This window comes from Periplaneta americana, chromosome 6 (genome assembly GCF_040183065.1).
Source record: "Periplaneta americana isolate PAMFEO1 chromosome 6, P.americana_PAMFEO1_priV1, whole genome shotgun sequence".
NCBI lineage: Eukaryota > Metazoa > Arthropoda > Insecta > Blattodea > Blattidae > Periplaneta > Periplaneta americana.
Genome location: NC_091122.1, coordinates 80,530,486 through 80,550,800, shown reverse-complemented (window position 1 = coordinate 80,550,800; position 20,315 = coordinate 80,530,486). Strand labels below are relative to the sequence as shown.

The 20,315-nt window shown below is 34.9% G+C and overlaps 1 protein-coding gene and 1 long non-coding RNA gene across 7 annotated transcripts in view; one reads left to right on the top strand and one right to left on the bottom strand.

The window, feature by feature from the left end:
* The window catches only part of LOC138701456 (uncharacterized), a 158,015-nt gene extending 148,357 nt beyond the window's left edge, over nucleotides 1–9,658 (top strand). Inside the window, exons 3-5 of the long non-coding RNA XR_011332582.1 lie at nucleotides 43–698; nucleotides 2,362–2,573; nucleotides 2,788–9,658. This is a non-coding gene — a long non-coding RNA (uncharacterized lncRNA). The remainder of the gene's footprint in view (nucleotides 1–42; nucleotides 699–2,361; nucleotides 2,574–2,787) is intronic.
* The window catches only part of Fic (FIC domain protein adenylyltransferase), a 119,542-nt gene that overhangs the window by 71,915 nt on the left and 27,312 nt on the right, over nucleotides 1–20,315 (bottom strand). The gene's annotated exons all lie outside the window — the stretch shown is intronic.

The window sequence follows — 20,315 nt, the reverse complement described above, 5'->3', positions numbered from 1 at the left end:
ATATGTATAAAAATCTTGCATAATTTTAATTTATTATTACAGGGGAAGTAGTAACAGCAGCAAATATTCTGGAACATATGAATGATAATTACGAAACATATTTATTTAGAGGATCCTTATCATCAGTGAAAAGCATTTTGAAATATATGAAATTTGTATGGAGCAAAGGGGATCCTCATACACATGTACGAGAAAGTGATGTTACTCGTTTCAAAAGATCATGCTTTCTGAAAGAGTATATGAGAAATGTGGAGAGTGAGAACCCTAAACCCGTAGTATTCTTGGATGAGACTTGGATTTTTATGAATGGACGTTTCAATGTATTGTGAGACATTGAATGATTGAATTTCTTACTAACAAATAGGCTAACACTCATGTGGAAAATGAAATTGCAATTAATATAGGCTAATAGTCATGAATTCAGGTGAGAACAACATGTTTTGCAATTAATAGTTTCATATTATAACTAGAGGTTGGTGATAAAATTCTTTAACGGTTTTTCTGTGTTTGAAATTTTAGTGTCTCTTAGAGTTTCAATATGGATTACTTTTCTCTCTCTGTTATTTTTTTCAATAGGATCATCCACTTATTCATGGAGTAAACCAGGTGAAGTCTCCAGTGACGCGAAAGGTGTTATTCGTAGACCAACAAATGAAGGTGGAAGATTAGATTTGGAACGAAAGATGGATTTATACTCGGTAAGTCATATTGATTTATATTTTACATAAATTTGGCAAGAGTAATTTTTTTAAGCCAGGGTACAAAAATATCATATAAATTGGTGATTAAATCAGAACTTGGGAAAGCCTTTCACCAAAGAAAATTTGCTTATGTTATGTGTTATGTGCTGAAGTGTAATTGCAATAAAACAATAAATCTAGAAAAACTCTTCTTGGGTTCTCAGCCAGGTGAGTTGGAGATTTGCTTTCAAGCTTTTGATGGCTAGTTCTGCCATCTTCTTCAGGGAATGAAGTGATGTAGGACCATGTCTAGCCGGTATATATGCAATAGTAGGGCTTCCCGCTGCGGGCCAATCAGGAGCTAGTTCCTAGTCCCGACCACCAGATGCATTCTGGTTGGTGGAAGCGGTGGCCAATCAGGAGCTAGTTGCTGGTCTCGACTGTCTGCCATGTGCTGGTGGTTGAAGCGTATTGATGGCAGATTTCTATGCTCTACTCAGCTGTAGACCCCCATCTCTGTTGAAATTATTGCCATTTAGCTGGATTTCGATGGCTTCCTTGATAACCAAGTCCCAGTAACCAAATGTCTTGTCCAAGATGGTGGTGGCGCCGAAATCTATCTTGTGACCCGTTTCTAGGCTGTGTTGGGCTACTGCAGACTTATCAGGGTGGTATAGTCTTATGCTGCGTTGATGTTCCTTGCAATGTTTCATAATGGTGCATCCCGTCTGCCCGATGTAGCATTTCCCACACTCACAAGGTATTTTGTAGACACCAGGTGTCCTAAGATCAAGATCATCCTTCACTGGTCTCAGCAAGTTCTGGATCTTTGTGGGCGGCTTATGGAGGTCTTAATCCCGTGTTTTCTTAGCAGTCTGCCAATCTTGCCCGAGATGGGGCCATAGAACGGGATATATGCCATGCCCTTCGTCTCCTCTTGTTCCTCAGCGGGTGGTTTGTCCGAAAAGGCCCTTCTGAGGGCCAAACCGATTTCCCTGTTGCCGATGTTGTTCTGTTGGAACATCTTATGTAGGTGACGGATCTCAGAAGGGAGACTCTCTTTGTCCGAAATTCCTCTTGCCCTGTGCAGAAGAGTTGACATGACCGTTCGTTTCTGTGCCGGGTGGTGGTGGCTGCATCATTCAGGTATAGGTCGGTATGTGTAGGTTTCCTGTATATGCTGTGACCCAGTGTGCCATCCAACTTCCTGGAGATGAGAATGTCTAAGAAGGGGAGACATCCGTCTTTTTCCAATTCTTTCGTGAACTGGATGTTTGGGTGGATATTGTTCAGGTATTCTTGGAATTCCTGAAGTTTTGCTTCTCCATGAGACCACTGTTCCTGATTGGCCACTGCTTCCATTAACCAGAATGCGCCTGGCGGTTAGGACTAGGAACTAGCTCCTGATTGGCCCGCAGCGGGAAGCCCTACTACTGCATATATACCGGCTAGACATGGTCCCACATCACTTCATTGCCTGAAGAATGATGGCAGAGCTAGCCATCGAAAGCTTGGAAGCAAATCTTCAACTCACCTGGCTGAGAACCCGAGAAGAGTTTTTCTACATCAAACGCCGGAAATGCCTCAAGTCTTACAACAATAAATCTGTTTTATTTTCTTTATTTAAATACTGTGAATTCATGTGACGTAATTATATGCCTATGTATCATTTTTATTGCAGGTGCTGATTTAATTTTTTCATGCAATTTAAAGAAAAGTCAGGACTACCATAGTGCTATGAATGGTCCTGTAGTTGAGAAGTGGATGCAAACACAGTTGATTGTTGGCCTCAGAACATTAGGGCAATGCGTTATTGTCATGGATAGTGCTGCATATCGTAGCAGACTTGTGGAAAATCAGCTAACAACAAAATGGAGGAAAGAGCAGCTACTGGTGAATGCAATTGAATATAATAGATTTGTTGTACTAAATGATAAAAGTTGATGGTGTGACATCACCTTTTGATATTATATTGCAATATTAATTTTCATACTTTACAGTCATTATTACTATTATTATTATTATTATTGCAACTGTTTCTCTTATTTCTCATCGTTAGGCATAGACTTATATCGACTCATAACTTGCTGCTACTTTTTTCTTTCAGGTGAAATTGAATCTACATAAGAATCCTAAGACAACACAGCTGTGCCAATTACTGTCCTGAAGTGGCCTTGTCTTATGTGGTGTGTCTATATTCAATTAATTCTTTCAGTTTTTTTTTTCCATTAATGTAATGGTTGTTGATTGATACCCAATGTTCAGCAGTTGATGTTGTCATTTGTCATCTTGCACTCCAATATTTAACCAGATGACTGAAAGTTGAGTAAAGTTGGACAGTCAAGATGATGATGTATATCTTCATTGAGATTTCAGAAATGGCACATGGGGGATTCTGAGATCAGTTATTTGTAAATATTTGAGGCAATTATGGCCTGTGATAATATGAGTGCAGCCACTGTAGATTTTCATAGAAGTTCAGTTATTAAATTAGGTGTATTATTTTTACTATGTATTGTACTATATTTTTATTTTGCTTAATTGATGAATTGTATATGCTGTAAACTGAATAGTAGTCTGTAGGTCTATAGCTTAACTGATGAATTGTATGTGCTGTAAATTAAATAGTAGTCTGTATAGCACAACTGATGAATTGTTTATGCTTGTAATTTGAGTAATTTGCATGATATATATTATCAATTTCTGTATATATCAACTGATTGAATTGTTTATGCTTCTAAATCAAATTAACTTACTTGCTACGTATTATATTTTATAGCTTAACTGATGAATAATTGTTTAGGTTTGTCAATTTAATAATCTGATTGCTATGTACTTCATATTTTTAGTAGAGCCACCAATGTAGCTCAGTCGGTAGACTCGTTGACCTGCAGATTCGGAGTTGCGGTCGAGATTGGGTTGGATCCCCCATCTGGTCTGATTAGTTAGTTTCTTCCGAGGTTTTCCACCACTGTGGAGCAGATGCCAGATGGCCAATTGCAATTTTTTTCATTTGCTTTAGAATCATTCTCATTTTTGTTATCACATTGTCATGTTCTGATCTTGTTATTCTTATAACAGTGTGGTAAGATACAGGTATAGATAACCTTACAGTAATTTTGCTACCTTTCAGCTACTTCATTACCTCCCACTCCATGAAGTTCAGGGATCCACTGAAGTACCAGTCATTGATGTAATTCGACCAGTTTTCTTAAAATTTTAAAACATTGTAAAATATTGAGATTTCTTGCTGTTACGTCCAATACTGTAGCAAGAATATCTGATTTTGAATATGATAGTATGACAGCCTTTTCAAATTTATGAAGTTGATACTGGAGATTTTGTAAGCTTGAAAGTATATCTAAATTTTCACTATCAAAATTAGTCAGTGTTTGAATATAATTCCCTGTAAAAGGGAATATACTTGTATTATACTACAACACCACTACATCTATGGCTTGGTAAACAGAATCCATCTATAAAAAATACTGCATGTAGCCACTCACTGAGCAGATCATTTATCGTTTCTAATGATTTTTAAAATGTCTGGAGAAGTATCTCATTTCTTAACATCATCTGTTAAAGTTAACTTATATAATATTCAGTTTACAAATAACTTGGGATTGTGTTTTATTAGTAAAGTTTCACTTAATTGAGCAAGTTTGAGTTCTCCAAGTAGAGTTAAAAAGTCTGTTGGGATTTTGGCTCAGTTTATTAATATTTGTGGACTGTGATTTTTTGTTCTATACAACATCATCTGCAAATGATGAGATTATCATAACATCTCTTTCTTTAGTCAGATCATCGACATAAATTTGAAAAGTGTATTCCTGAAAACAACCCTGTGGGAAGCCCAGATGAATCTGTCTCTATTTACATATTTGTGACAATAAATTGTTGAATAATCAAAGTCCCTGCTCCAGTGTAACATTTTATCTTTGACATCCTAAGTTTGCAGTTTCTTAAGTGATTTATATCTACAGAGCCGTATGCTTCTTGAAAATAAATGAAGATTGCTAAGGTGTCTTGTTTTCTGTTTAAAATATCTTATATAAATATAAATCCCACAAGAGTAGCTGCCCTTCAGTAAGGGTTGCCAAAAGATACAGCATACTAAACAAATAAAAAAAAAATTTGTATAATGATTGTTATTTTCAAATGGAAGCTATCCTTGGGAAAGTATACTTAACGGCAAAAAGAATGGGCTGACTCTTGGTCGATAAAAATGTTAAGTTCTATCGTGCGGTTCACTCGTGTAAACGTAATGCACTGCAAGGCATTGCTGTGGTCTCTCTTCATTGAAAGTCGTCCATCTATAATTAGTAAACCTTACGAGCTGTGTGTGGCCCAGTGGTAATATGTCTGACATCCATACCAGAGGTTGTGAGTTCGCCTCCCGGTATGGTAAAATTTTTATTTTTTTATTTTAATTTTTAATTAATTTATTAGTTTAAATGTGAAATGGCATTTGTTCATAAACTTCGTTATGCCTGCCTTGTAAAAATATTACTGCCCATCACCTGTGGGCTATTAATAGGCGAGACCTGGCCTGTACAAACAAAAATACTTGTTTCACATCCTAAAAACCGGACGGATATAAACATAAATAAATAATTAAAAAAACAAGAACAAACAATTTGTTAATATATTAACAAAAAATGGCCTGTGGTGGGTACTAGTATCTCGTCCACAAACCACCTGCGTCAACAACTGCCCTCATTCTGCATGGCATGGAGTGCACAAGATTATGGAACAGGTCTAAATTCATGGCCACCTCCTCCCACGTATCTAGAACTCTGTCCCACAATTCGTCAGCTGTCCGAACGGGTTCTGCCCAATTAGAGCATAGGATCCGTTTGACTGTAGCCCACAAACTTTCAATCGGATTCATATCTAGTGATTTTGGAGGCCAGTCGACCAGGTCGACAACAGGCCTCATCATAAACCATCTTTGAATCCGGTTGGCGGTGTGTACCAGGTGATTATTCTGCTGGAAGAAAAATGTTTCTTCTGGATATTGTTCTCGGGCGGAAGGGATCATTATATTTGCCAAAATGTGTTCGTAGACTTCTGCCGTAAACCGACCGTGGATGCGTTCCAGAAGTCCTGCCCCATTGTATGACATCCTCCCCCAACACACGACCTGAACCATCGTTGCTAGTGGAGACAATTACCTCGTCGGAGAAAATGGCATTTCTCCAATCGAAGTTCTGTCAGAGAGTAGCATACGCTAGACGGTCCACGGCATGGTCCATCGTCAAATGTTCTCTCCTCACAGCTCGACAACACCGAATGCCACGCTCTCTAAAACGTCTCTTCATTGTGTGTGGGGAACCTGGAAAGTTGGACGCCATCTTCAGTTGAGAGGCAGTTCTAAAGGGGCGATTCTCAACTTCTCTGAATAACATGGCGTCCTCTTCCCTCGTAGAGATGCGCGGTCGACCAGGAATGGGACGATTCACAACTTCACCATTCTCGATAAAAAATTTAGCCCACTACTTAGCAGTTGACAATGGGAATCCAATCTCTCTCGCTGCCATCGATGCAGAATAACCTACGCGAACCAGGGCAATTACTTGCTGACGGAGTTGCTGTCTCTCTGCCATCTTCAAGCGTAATGACAAGACAGAATGTTTTATTAACAGACAGGAGTATTGCTTGGAAGGGAGGTAGGTTTATTATTTATTAAGGTTTGGGCATATTCTAAGAGATGTCGCCACATAAATATAGCTTTGTGAGACATATATGATGGCAAATTTGTAATTAAAAAAAAAAGATCGTAGGAGATTCGAACCTTGAGCTAATACTATTAACTCGTTTAATAGACCAATGCTGTAACGACTTACGCTACTGAGACTGTTAATATCATTTTGGCATAATACGTGGTTTTCCTGTTCTTATTCGCTTCGGTTGATTTTGTATTTATGAATTTTATTATTATTTCACTCTTCAGAGGCCCTGATGTATCTAGAATCAATCCTCCATTCGATTTTATAACATATTTTAGATTCTTAAACAAAATACAGCAAATTTAAATGGTTTAATTATGTGTTACCTGGTGAACTACGACTTTGACGAGACGAGCATGCACAATGTTATGTCTCTGGAACTTAGAAATTGTCGGCGGCTCATTCTTTTTGCCATTAAGTGTACGTTTATTCAATAATTATTAGTAATCAGATAGAATATAAAGAAATTTAGGTGTACAGGTGAAGATTATCTTGACTAAAATTTAAAATCTGTCCATTTGTTGAATGTAATTCTCTAAAGTCAACTCAATTAAATGAAAGTAAGTTATTAGATTACAGGGACCAATTCAATCTGTATGAAATCATTTCTTCCATATTTTTGGCTACCACATTAGTAAATGGTAGGGGCGATCGGGGCAAGTTCGGCATTAGGGGCAACTTAACGCCAAATTGTATCCCACTGTGTTGTTCTTTTTATTATTAATCTATTTTTTGTGTACATTTAATTCAATTGTCGGTTTCTGGTTTAATTATGTAAATCCTACTTAATTCTAATCTAATACTAATATGTATACTAATGTGTTTATTTTTATTTTTACTGTGTACAGTTTTTTTTATTGAATTATCGGCTTCTGTTTTTATGTGATTCGTATTTAATTCTAACAACATTAATATGTATTTCACTATGTTTATTTTTATTTTATAAGGTAAATTTTATGTAACTACCTCTTTTGATCTCATTATATACCTAAATTGTATCAGTATGTAATTACTTAATTCCGATCCAGTTTTATGTTCAACTGTGTAAGCAAGTTTTAATCCTGGTTGAGTGTAAGAGAAGGCCTTATGGCCTTAACTCTGCCAGGTTAAATAAAGCCATTATTATTATTATTATTATTATTATTATTATTATTATTATTATTATTGTATAAAATAAGTAATAATGGTATTTAAAGTAATTTAAAGCAATTATAGATTGCAGTTGCCTATTTATTACCGGTAGAATGGTTCGAAATTACAAGAGGAAAACTAAAAACAAATATGACCAGGACGCACTCAAGAAAGCTCTACATGAGCATAAAGAAAGGAAGATAAGCCTGTCATCTATCGAAAAAAAAATATAGAGAGCCACGAACTACACTTCAATATTGGTTGAAAGTAGATCTTCCAGCACCAGGTGTACAAAATAAAGTCAGGTTTAAAAGAGTGTTTGTTTCAGATAGGGCTGACAATTTGAAGCAGCATTCAACCAGTCTGCAGAAAATGTTTTTTGGAAAGTCTGGAGTGGAATTTCGAAGATTAGCCTTCGAATTCGCAGAATCCAATCATATAGAGCAGGGATGCAAAACTGTGGTACAATTGAAGTATGCCCCCAAACAACGCTGTATAGCACATTTTTTAAGATTTTGAGTTTTTAATGGAACATCGATGTATAGCACACCCTACATATGGAAAACACACTGGAATGTCGAATATCCATCCCCAAGTGGCAGTAATTGTCAGACATTTGAACCACTTCAGTGGAACAATGATGTATGGCAAACAATGTGGCGGACGCAGACAGTATGCATGTTTCACCAAGCGATCTAAAATGTCTCAATATGTCACGAAAACGCAAAATTAATATGTCTGAGTGAAATGATATCAAACGAAAAAAGCTATGGGACTCTGGAAAGCCATACAAAAGCGGGAAAAGCAAAGAGGTGCCTGGAAAAACCCTTCCAAATAAGATGAGTGGAACAACGCTGTATAGTGTTATTCTTACTGCAGTACACAACATTTTCGGTCGCCTGATTGAGTAGTTTGTGTACCATTGTTCCAACCACCCAACACAACACAAAGAAGCTGCATTGTGAATAATGGTACACAGACTACTCAACATACCGATGAACCAACATGACTACAAAGAAGAGCTAACACAAATCAAATATATAGCACAAGAAAACGGATACAACCCCAACATAATAGACAACATAATAAGAAAAACAAAACATAATCACAAAAAACAAAAGAATACAACACAAACACAAGAACACAAAAATACATCACACTAACATACGAAAACAAAAACACACACAAAATAGCAATCTCATTCAAGAAATTAAATTACAACATCGCATACAGAACAAATAATACTCTACAAAAACATCTCAACAAACATCACAAACAAATACAACCACACAGGCGTATACAAACTCAAATGCAACATCTGCAACAACTTCTACACAGGACAGAAAGGCAGATCATTTCAAACACGTTGCAAAGAACACATCACAACCATAACAAAATTACAAACAACTTCCATATGCAGAACACATCACAAATGCTAACCACACCTACAGAGACATCAACACAGACATGGAAATTCTACAAATCCAACCAAAAAGCCAGAGTCTAAACACACTAGAAAAATACCGAAATATACAGACACACAAAACACATCCAAACGAAATTCTCAACACACAACTCAATTTCAGAACACACACACTCTTTGAATCCACATTACACTACACAAACACCCCCCCCCCCCAGGAAACACAAACAAAAGGCGCCAAGACCAGCAACAACCAGTTCTGAAAATGGCCGATAGCAGGCTGAAACATGTAACAAGGTAATATAAAATTTAACCCAAGAAAGACAAATTATACATTTTCCGAAGTGATATAGTGTTAAAAGTTGTGTAATCAAGATGTGAAAAGTGATTACGGTATTTACATGCTACAGAACCTTAAAGTGTTATATGCATTATGCTATTTTTGTGGCTTTTCTTTGTTCTTAATGTTTATAAGATCACAAATCCATGTCTTATTAGTAAGTGTTCATCAATAGAAAACATACAGCATTGTTCCACTGAGTAACATACAACGTTGTTCCACTGTTATTCCTTATAAAACTACTTCAATTTTAAAACATTCAGTAGTAGACAGCTGATTAAGAGTTCATATGTATTATGATGTTGTAATGTGCCTGTTTCCTTGATATATGGATTAAATTATTGATTATTTTTATGATAATATTGTTTTATGTGTCTACTGTAAAAAATGAAAAATGTTCTATACAGCGTTGTTCGGGGGCATACTTCAATTGTAGCAGACGTCACAAGCCAGAACATGTAATTCATCCTTTCCCTTCAACTCTCGCATCATTGTAGGATAGGGGGAGAAGAGATATGTATTCAGTGTGTTTGCCAAACGTCACAGAAACGGCACTGAACGCTCTGCCCTTGTGTTCGGGGCAACAAACTCTTTCCCCATGCTTCCACCCCTGTAACAAGCACTTCCCGAGTTCGTTTGTTCACGTGTGAGTGTTTCAATATATTGAACAAGTAAAACTAACATTTACTGTGTGTAAGATAAATAAATGGAAGAAGAGACTATAAAATGACAAGTATTGCACAGGTAGGCGCGAAAAAGTGTTTATTTTAAAAATGTTGACGAGTAGAACGCTGCCGGCAACGTTGCCAACGTGCAAGAAATGACTGCAGAAGCATGTGGTGTGGGAATGAGAGCCGTGCAAAGAATATTGTTAGTGAAGGAAAGAGTTTTTGTTTGGTGTCATGCTTACAGTAATCAACGGCTAAGTTCATTACTGTCCTTTGATAATTTAAATTCTCTCCTGCACTATTTGTATTGCACGTGTTCGTGAAGTACGATGTGGCAATGTTGTACGCCGCCTTGCTCTCTCTATCTGTCTCGACACAAACACTAGCAGACTACCACCCTCCGAATTGCTGTCGACTCTAATCTAATAGAAATTAAAATATAATTGGGTATAGAAAATGTAATTAAAATTATAAATACACGTAATAAACCATAACCCCCTAATTTCAACAATACACTAATTTGTTCCCTGTTACAGCTTGTAGATAATTATTAATAAATTATAATTATTACTTAATAGCGTAATATTTATTGAACTTATTGGCTAATTTACTTCGAGTCCACACCTGTGGAGTAACGGTTAGCGCGTCTGGCCGCGAAACCAAGTGGCCCGGGTTCGATTCCCGGTTGGGACAAGTTACCTGGTTGAGGTTTTTTCCGGGGTTTTCCCTCAATCTAATATGAGCAAATGCTGGGTAATTTTCGGTGCTGGACCCCGGACTCATTTCACTGGCATTATCACCTTCATCTCATTCAGACGCTAAATAACCTGAGCTGTTGATAAAGTGTCGTAAAATAACCTACTAAAATAAAAAAAATAATACTTCGTTTGAAAGATGTTATTGTGTACAAAAAGTGTTTTTGGATGATCGTTTTTATGCTGTATGTTGTGTATAAATCTATGATTTCTGGCCACCTGTTCTGTGTAATCCATCTTTTGTACAGAATTAATAAAATACTCTTTTGGTATTAATTATTTTTTTAATTGAGTACTTAATTTTCTCCACCTCACATTTCTTGTTTTTTCTTATTTAAATTCAGGACACAAGAGCCAAAAAGAGATTTCAAAGTTGTGTGTCACATTTTTTCAATGACAGATGTGGAATTGCAGAAATAATATTACAAATGGGTTGTATTATCATAATCCCCTGTGTAAGCAATTTACAAATGAAATCTTTAAAGGAGCGTCTACAAGTGAACTTGTGGATTTTAAGGAGCAAAATTATTTTTTGTAAGTTGATTTATTATTTCAGTTTTAGCCTATATGTATTATCCATTTCCTTACTAATTTCAAAATATGATCAGGGATTCATTCGAATTCCAACCAAAAGTCAATTTTTTTATTATTTTATCTACCTTTAGGAAGTGAAGTGACAATAATATAATTGGTCTTGGAACAGATTTGATTCTTGAATATTATATGTACTGTGTTCTATGTTGACATTTACTAACCTATTAATGCTAATGATAATGTAAAGGAATTAAAGAATAAAACATAACAATACACTTTTCATGTGATTAATTTCCCCCCGTTCTCATATATTTTGCCTATGAAAATATATTATAAATTATTATTGAACTATTTAGAATAACCTTCCAACATAAAGGTAAAGTATGGTGAGGAAATACGTCATTCAGTACATAGGATCGTGATTTTACGACATGTGGTGATATCTGGTAACAGTTGGCAACACTGACAAGATGGTAATATTTGCTGTTTGGGAACTGTTCTTATGTGATCCTCACTATACTCTGCTCTTATACAATCCAAGCTCGATTATGGTAATATAGAAATAGGTTCATTCCCCCAATTCTAGATAAAGAAATTACAGTCCTGGATATTTTATCAAATTAGTAAAATTATTTTAGGTGTATGAGGTAAACCAGCGATGTCCGAAGTTGCAAAAATAATCAAGTTTCAACCATATCTATTAAGACAGAAAATTGCCTACACACAATTTTTAGGTAAGTAGTGGAATTTCAGGAAATTGTTCTTAATACCGAAACTTCAGTACAGTCTCAGTATTTCAACAGATAACAATCTGAGATCTCCAAACTTATCAAAATGTTTATTATCTTTTACAATTTTCCCATCCTTCAGTTTATTGTATTAATTACGAAACTTTATTTACCAGTTGACCCGTCAATTTAAATATTTTCAACAGAATGGACAATACAATTCTCCCACAATTTGAACAACTTTTATCCGATTACACAAATAAAAATATCATGCCATCTATGTTTTATACAGTTCCAAAACAGAGCAAGGAACAGATGCAGCTTATTTCAATGAAACACTAAATATTGGTGAACAATTTAAAATACAAGATAACTGGTCAATTTACTCTACAGAAGTGTTGGCTATCAGACAATACCAGTATGACATAATTTTTTCAGACTCTCTATAATATCTGTAAAATCCATAATTCCTTATTCACCGGGCGGCTAGAAATAAACTGTAAACATTTACTATCGAAAATAAGTACAAATAACAATAATGTTCAATTTATGTAGATCCCTGGTCATGCCAATATCCCAGGAAATGAAAAAGCAAACTGACAAAACGAGCAACATCCGCCTCTCGAATTTCCTCTTTTTTCAACCCAATAAGGGACATAATTGCACTATACACTCGGGACACTTACAATAATTTTGAAGCAGGCTCGCCTCTTAACCTTTTCTGGAATGCAGACCAAGGTTTTATGGTGCAAAAAATGATTTTCATAAAGTTAAAATAGACGAATTGAGGAGCGTTTTTGCAAAAGTCGATATATGCAGAAATTTTCGAAAACGAGTTATACATGGATATCCTATATTTTTTAGCTCCAGAATCGATCTATGAACTCAGATTTAGCAAAACTTGATTCATACCATGTGTAGAGACTACCAAAGCTTCCAGGTTTTTCAAAACTCGATAGATGCTGTCGCTTAGTTAAAGCAAAACTTGATGGATGCTCGAGTCCTTAATTGAAATATGTGCAGGGTTAAATAAAATAGTTTTCAGCATACTATTTCAGACAATTTAATTTTATTAGGTTTGCCGGCAGATTTGGAATGTTATTATTTTGTCGCCTAGCAGTAAATCGTTAAGACGTAAGCTATTTGATCTCCCTTTCTCCCCAAACTAAAGCTTCACTGTTCAGGATTTCTCGCATAACTGTAAATTACTGAGGCGAAAGCTATTTATCTATTTCTCCCACTTAACTTGACAGAGAAGTGGCGAATATGAAGTGAAATACTTTTCAAAACAGTATTCATTCACGAGTGACTTCAGACAAGCTTTAAGTAACAGCGTTTTCCAATGTTGTGATATTCTAGATAGTTTCTGTGTGTGTATAATGGATCCAGGAGATGAAATGATTATGATTCAAAAAGTAGTGGGTGGTAGGAAATCCAGAACTAAAGAGTCCTCGTACAGGGAAGCGTAAAACAAAGGAGCATGAACCGAATATAAAATGCTCTCATGGACTTGCAAACTCTTCCTCCAATCCAAAAACTAAAGGAAGTAAGCAGTGTAAAGTGGCAGAGTTAACCTTTGATGACATTAGTGTATTTCACAATAAATTTAAGATTTAATGCAAAATAAATCAAGACAAATTACTTGTTAAGTTCATGACCATCACATCACCGAAGCGTAGGGTGGTGAATACCAAGTCTTCGAAAAGAAAACAAAGTGTGTCAATTAAATACAGTATCAGGAAAACAGATGGACAGATAATCTCTGTTTGTGTGTCAAGTTTTCAAGGCATAACTAGTTTCTCGAAGGACCAATTGTCCCTTCTGGCAAAATAGATTCTACTCTACAGGACAGTGACCAAGGGAAAATAGAGGAAATACTGCAGCCAAGAAGCATGAGAATCTTACAATAATAGTTAAAATGACATAAAGATGAATAAATCCAGAGAGAGCCACTATACTGTGGGAAAATCTAGTAGGAGATATCTGCCTCCAGATCTCTCTATTAAAAAAATGTGGACAAATTTCTGTGAAAAAAAGAAAAAAAAAAACTTGGGACTACTTGAGACTTACTCACTCTCGAAGTATAAACATATATTTTACAGTTATTTCAACCTGTCATTTAAAACTCTCCGTACTGATTCCTGCTTGACCTGCAAGATAGGCCTATTCCAAATAAAGGCAGAGACAGACTTGGTAAAAAAATGAAATCAGGACCCAATATAGATTACAAAAACTCCGTGGAGACAAGTTTTACAAATTTATGAAAGATGATAATCCTGAAGTAATAAAGATAATATGTTTCGTCTTACAACAAAATCAACCCCTACCGAAATTATCGGTGGGTGAAGTGTTCTATTCAAGACAAGTATGACTCTACAACCTCTGTGTTGTGACACATTCAAAAACACAAGAAATTAAGGATAGTTCATTCTATACTTGGTTGGAGACCCAGTCATCAAGGGATGTAACTGTGTCGCATCTGCATTGCTAGAATTTTTACTTAATCTAGAAAAAAAATCCGCAACTAATGCCCCTTCCACCATTCATCTGTTTTCTTATTCTTGTGCCAGTCAGAACAAAAATAGCATTTTGATGGCAACTCTCATGGCTTTTTTGGAGCAAAACAATATTTTTACTCGCATTCTTCTTTCTTTCCGATACGCCATCATAGCTATATGGCTCCAGATAGTACTTTCGGAAGAATAGAAAAAAGACTATAGCAGAATGGAAGACATATTGACGCCAATGACTACCGCAAGATGCTAGAAAATCATAGCACAGTCAAGAATCTCAACAAGGACTGGAAAATCATGGACTTAAAATCGAGTGCTCAAAAGGTGTTAAGATTGACACTGACATTTAAGATGGCTCTGCAGCGAGTGATCACTTACAGTAAAACTTTGGTAAAACATCGCAATATTTCTGTTATAGTGCAGAACACATATACAGCGTGTCCAGTGGCAGTGTGGTTGCTAAAATCAAGAATTAAAAGATGTGGTAGTGTGTTAAACTCCCCTGCTCTTCCAGAAGTCAACATGGTATCAAAAGTAAAAAAGAATGACGTTAAGAAACTCATGTAGTATTTCGAAGTAACAGGGGAGGCAAAGAACTTGTACACAACAGTTCTGGCAGATGTGTCCCATCAGACTTTTGTGATAAAATTGTAATTTTGTGTTGATACTAATAATTTTCTTCAATATTATTGTGTTGTAATGAGATTCATATGAAGATAGATTGCATCTATCGACTTTTGCAAAAATTCTTTTTTTTTTGCGCCTAAAACTGACAAGCAATAAAAAAAAAGTGCTTATACTTTTCAAACCTACATTCATTGTCTCAGAACAAAGAATGCTTCGTGTGAAAATTGTTGTTATAAAATAAATATTTGTATGTTTAAATTAAAAAATGTAATTTCTGTAAAATCTTGATTTCTGCATCTATCGACTTTTGCGAAAACGCTCCTCAATTCATAACACAAATTACGAAACATTTTGGTAATGGCCCTTGCCTTGCATATCCCCTTCTGTTACAACATCCAAAAACTAAAGTCAGACTACTAAACAGACATCTCTGTAACTGTAAAATGAAGCTTTAACAAATTTTCAAGTTGGTACTTCCACAGATTCTCCCTATAACAAACTAAATGCACTACAATTGATAAACAAGAGCAAGGACTTTAACATCAGTTCTTTACAAGACTGATAGAATGTCGATAAATAAGGTGAAGTGAAGTAAAGATATAAAAGTCTTGAGTATGAAAATTAGGTGTCATCAGTATAGACAATTTTACATAGGCCTAATGAATAGTATTGATACACATTTTTTAAATTCTTTTTTGTATCAGCTTAAGTGAATAATATCACGATAGAAAACCTAAGTAACAAAATATCTATCATACAGTTATTACACTCACTATTTTTATCATTAGCATGAACCACAGATATATATAGGCATGGGCAGTTTCAATTGTCATTAGTATGGACTGTAAGGACATGGTTACGGGTGCGAAATTTGAACTCAATTTTTTTGTTTTAAAATTAAGTTTAATCTAATATAGGTTACAATGTTTATTTTAGCACAAAAATTATTAAATGTCTTCTTCTCAACAAGAGCAAACACCTCCAACAAATAGATTTATAAAAATCATTATAACAAATTAAGTATTTAACTTTAAATCTTGATTACAAGTGTGACATTTTTCGGACACAGATTTGTGACCTTAAACATTCTAATGAATAACTCTGTGAATTATGTTGAGAGGAGAAAATATCACTATTTTTTCAATAATGTACAGTTAATGAGGTATCTATTCCGTAGTCTGAAATTATTTTTGGATCATAATTTTTTTATGACATGAATTTTTTTGTTTGTTATGGCTGTGACATAAATTTTGTTATGGGTGTGACAAGTGCAACAAAGTGTTCAATTAAGTGTAGAGTTGCCATACGTCCTGGAAAACCGGAATTGTTCTGGTTTCGAGGCTGGTTTGGAAAAAATCCCGGATTTACAGAATATATATATTTTACAATAATATTATGTCATTTCTACTATGAAATGTATTTGAAATTTTCGCCTCAGCCGCCATATTAAAATTTGATTGTTATTAATCGATTAGAAACTTGACTACAATTGCTTTGGTTTAAATTTATTGATTAGTGTTGGCAAGCTATCAAATGTGCTTCGTTGTACTAAAATAACTTGGATAAACGTTCAGCAGGTTGTAGGTAGCAGGAAAGAATCGTATGAATCTCATTGTTTTGCTGTTTTAACAGTGGCTCTTGTCATTGATTGATTATTATTATTTAATACTGTGACTATGCCATCAAAGTGTAAAACTAAATTTAAAGACGAGTATTCAGCAGAATTCCCTGTAATGAAGAGAGGTTGCAATGAGAATGAAGCAGCATGTAAATTCTGCAGGTAGGTTTAACTGAAATTATTTTTAATGTTACAAAAAGAACAGATTTCTATTCTTTTAAAAATATCACAAGTGCAGCGTTCTAAAAGAAAACTATATTTGTTCACAGTTGCTACTTTTCAATTGCACATGGAGGGAAAAGTGAAATCAAAGATCATATTGTTACAGCTAAGCACAGAGATGTCTCAAAGTCAGCATCCTCCAGTAAGCAACTAACTACTTATTTTACCACCAGTAAGTGCGAAGAAAGGAACATAGCTGCTGCAGATGCAATGTTTGCTTTCCACTCAGACACCACCATTCTTACAACTCCACCACATGTATATGGAAGTTGTTTTCAGAAATGTTCAATGATTCAAAGATAGCTAAAACATTTTCTAGTGCAAAATTCAAAACAGAAGCTATTGTAAATAATGTAATTTCTCCTCTTATACAGGCAGAACCGAAAGAGAATCTTTCAGAATCAGACTTTGTGGGCTTCAGTACAGATGCAAGTAATCACAAATATCGTATTTCCTAGGATAATGCAGTTTCTTTTATAAAATTGAGGGCATTCAATCAAAAATGGTAAACATAGTCGAATGTCAAAATGAAAATTCTGATACAGTCTCTGGTGTTATTCACAATATTAAAAAGCAGAACAACATTAAAGGTAAAATATCTTCCTTTGGAGGGGACAACACTAATACAAATTTTGGGGATCTAGATAGAAGAGGTAAAAATAATGTTTTTAACAAACTGAAATGTAAACTGGGTAGATCAATTCTAGAGGTTGGTTGCCCAGCCCATATTTTGCACAATTCTTTGCAAGTTGGTGCTAACAGTCTCTTTATAGATGTTCAGACTATAATTATTGTGAAAGTGTATAATTACTTTTCAATATATACTGTCAGAGTGGCATCACTTATGGAATATTGTGAATTTGTAAACGTAACATAATATGAAGATCTTCTAAATCATGTGAAAACTAGCTATGGCTAAGTCTCTTCTCAGCAATTGAAAGATTTTTACAATAATATGTTTTAGCCATTAAAGTCATATTTCATGTCACAAAACAAAATGTTCTATTCTGTTTAAGTCCTTTTTTTCTACTGAAGTTGGGTAGGCTTATTTCTGGTTTATTATGGCACAGATTAGCTTGTTTCAAAAGTCCATTGTAAGAATTGAGATGAAAGAGATTTCAGTAAATGAGGTTGAGGTAATACTGTGGATGTAATTGAAAGAAAGAAAGAAAGAAAGAAAGAAAGAAAGAAAGAAAGAAAGAAAGAAAGAAAAAGAATGCTTGTTTTGTTAATACTAAGGTTACAGATTTATTGATAGATTTCCAGAATCAAAGTAGACCTATGTAAAATTTCATAATGAATGCATGTCTTTCTATGATTCTGTCATTGTATATCTATCGAAATGGAATGAGCCTCTCACTGAACTCAACCATTTTGAGTGGATACTTTTGCAGAAGCCAGTTGAATGGGCTGATATTGAAAAAAAGTTTAAATTGTTGAGTGAGAAGAGTACTTGCAAATTGAATGAATGAATGAATGAATGAATGAATGAATGAATGAATGAATGTAGTCTGTTTGATTAAAATTAAAATCTTTTGCCAGCGAAAGAGAAACAAATACAGAATTTACCAGTTCATTACGTACTAAGAAGTGGACATGTTCTCCAAAAGTTGTGTCTCAGAAGAACAGTATTCTGAGCTCTTAAAAATTGTCCAGTTTTACTTTTCTCTCCCCTTGCATAATGCTAATGTAGAGAGGGTATTCTCCTTAATAAATGCTCATTGGACTGAAGACAGAAGTGGACTGAGTTTGGCATCAATAAGAGCAATTCATGATATTCAATACAATATACCAACCATTAGTTGTAGTGAAATTTAATGACTGATTACAAGTAGCAAAATGTCGAAGTATCTAGATACTGTAAAATCTTCTGAAGAGTATGCTTTGTATAAGAAAATCTAATGCCCATAAAGTTAAAGTAAGTGAAATTCTTAACAAAGTGTCAAAAATCAAAATACATAAACATTCCATAACAAAAGTGTGAATTGTAAGTCAAGTTCTCAAGTAGTGTATTAAAATACTGATGTGCATTGTATTGACATTGTACCATCATTAATATAGAAGAAATTAAGAAGGAAATTTCTGAAAAAAGATTTTGATATAAGGTAATTGTACCAAAGGCTGACACTTCAAGAAGCAAATTATGAATTTTACTTCATTACAGGCAAGTTAATTATTTATACGAGTTGGTACAGGTATCAGAGACAAGGTACTTATTTCTGTGAATTGGAGAATCACAAAAACAGAAGCTATATGAAGAGCAAATATTTTTTTTTTATTTTTTTTTTTCAAATAAACATGTTACTTGCACCAATAGCTGATACATCAAAAATAGCTTTGTCCCAAAGGCTGACATTATGTGCTCCAAAAGTTGACACTTATAAAACTTTTTTTTATATGAGTTAGATTAACTTATCACTGAAAAATAAAACATTTATATTAAACAGTGCAGGGAAACTTGTCTTTGAAATATATCATACAATGTCCAAAATTCATAATATTGTTCTTACAAAATTATCAGACTTTGAGGTCAATTTAAGTCAATGTGACACGGTGTTTTTCAATTTATTTTACTTGATATATTTCCTTCTTATTGTCGTATTTTGAAGGACTGATTTTCTCGAGGACAACCTTTGAGTTATACCACAGATTGTTCCTGTTCGTCGCCATTTTCCTCCATTGCCATTCATTAACATTACTTTAACATAAGCTGTACTTTCGTTTCTGTTTAAAACAAGGCCCGGGAAAAATTCTTCTTCATATTGTACAAATACAAAATCATTTACTTTAACATTCATTGAAGCAATGTTACAAAAGCTAGCCGACTTCTCTACACCCCTGTCATCTCCTTCTCCTGTGGATTCTAGCAACACATTAATAGAAGATTCAGATGATTCTTCAGAAGGCATCTCTTTCCTCTTTCATTTGGTAGCACCTTTTTCTGTTCCTTTGCCTCCTTGTTTTCTTCTGTTTTCTTTCGTCTTTCTTCCTTTTCTTTTTCTATATGATCCTTTTCTTCTGTACTCTTTGCATTATATTTTTTCCACTCATAAGATGTCGCAACTGATAGAACCATCTCTTAATTCTTTTGTTAGGTGTGTTTGTTCTCCGAGGCAAAAATTCCTCCCCCCCCCCCCTCTCCTCCAGGGAGAAGGAATCATTTGACAACAACTAATTACTGTATTTCCTTCTTGGACTTTGTATTCTGAATGGTCATATGAAGCATTATTTGAGCCTGGGATAGGACTTCAGAAGTGTGTCCTGAATGCTCATTCAGATTATCTGAAGTATTACATGGACCTCGGGTAGGACTGCCATTATCATCTCTGTCCTGGCATGAAACACCT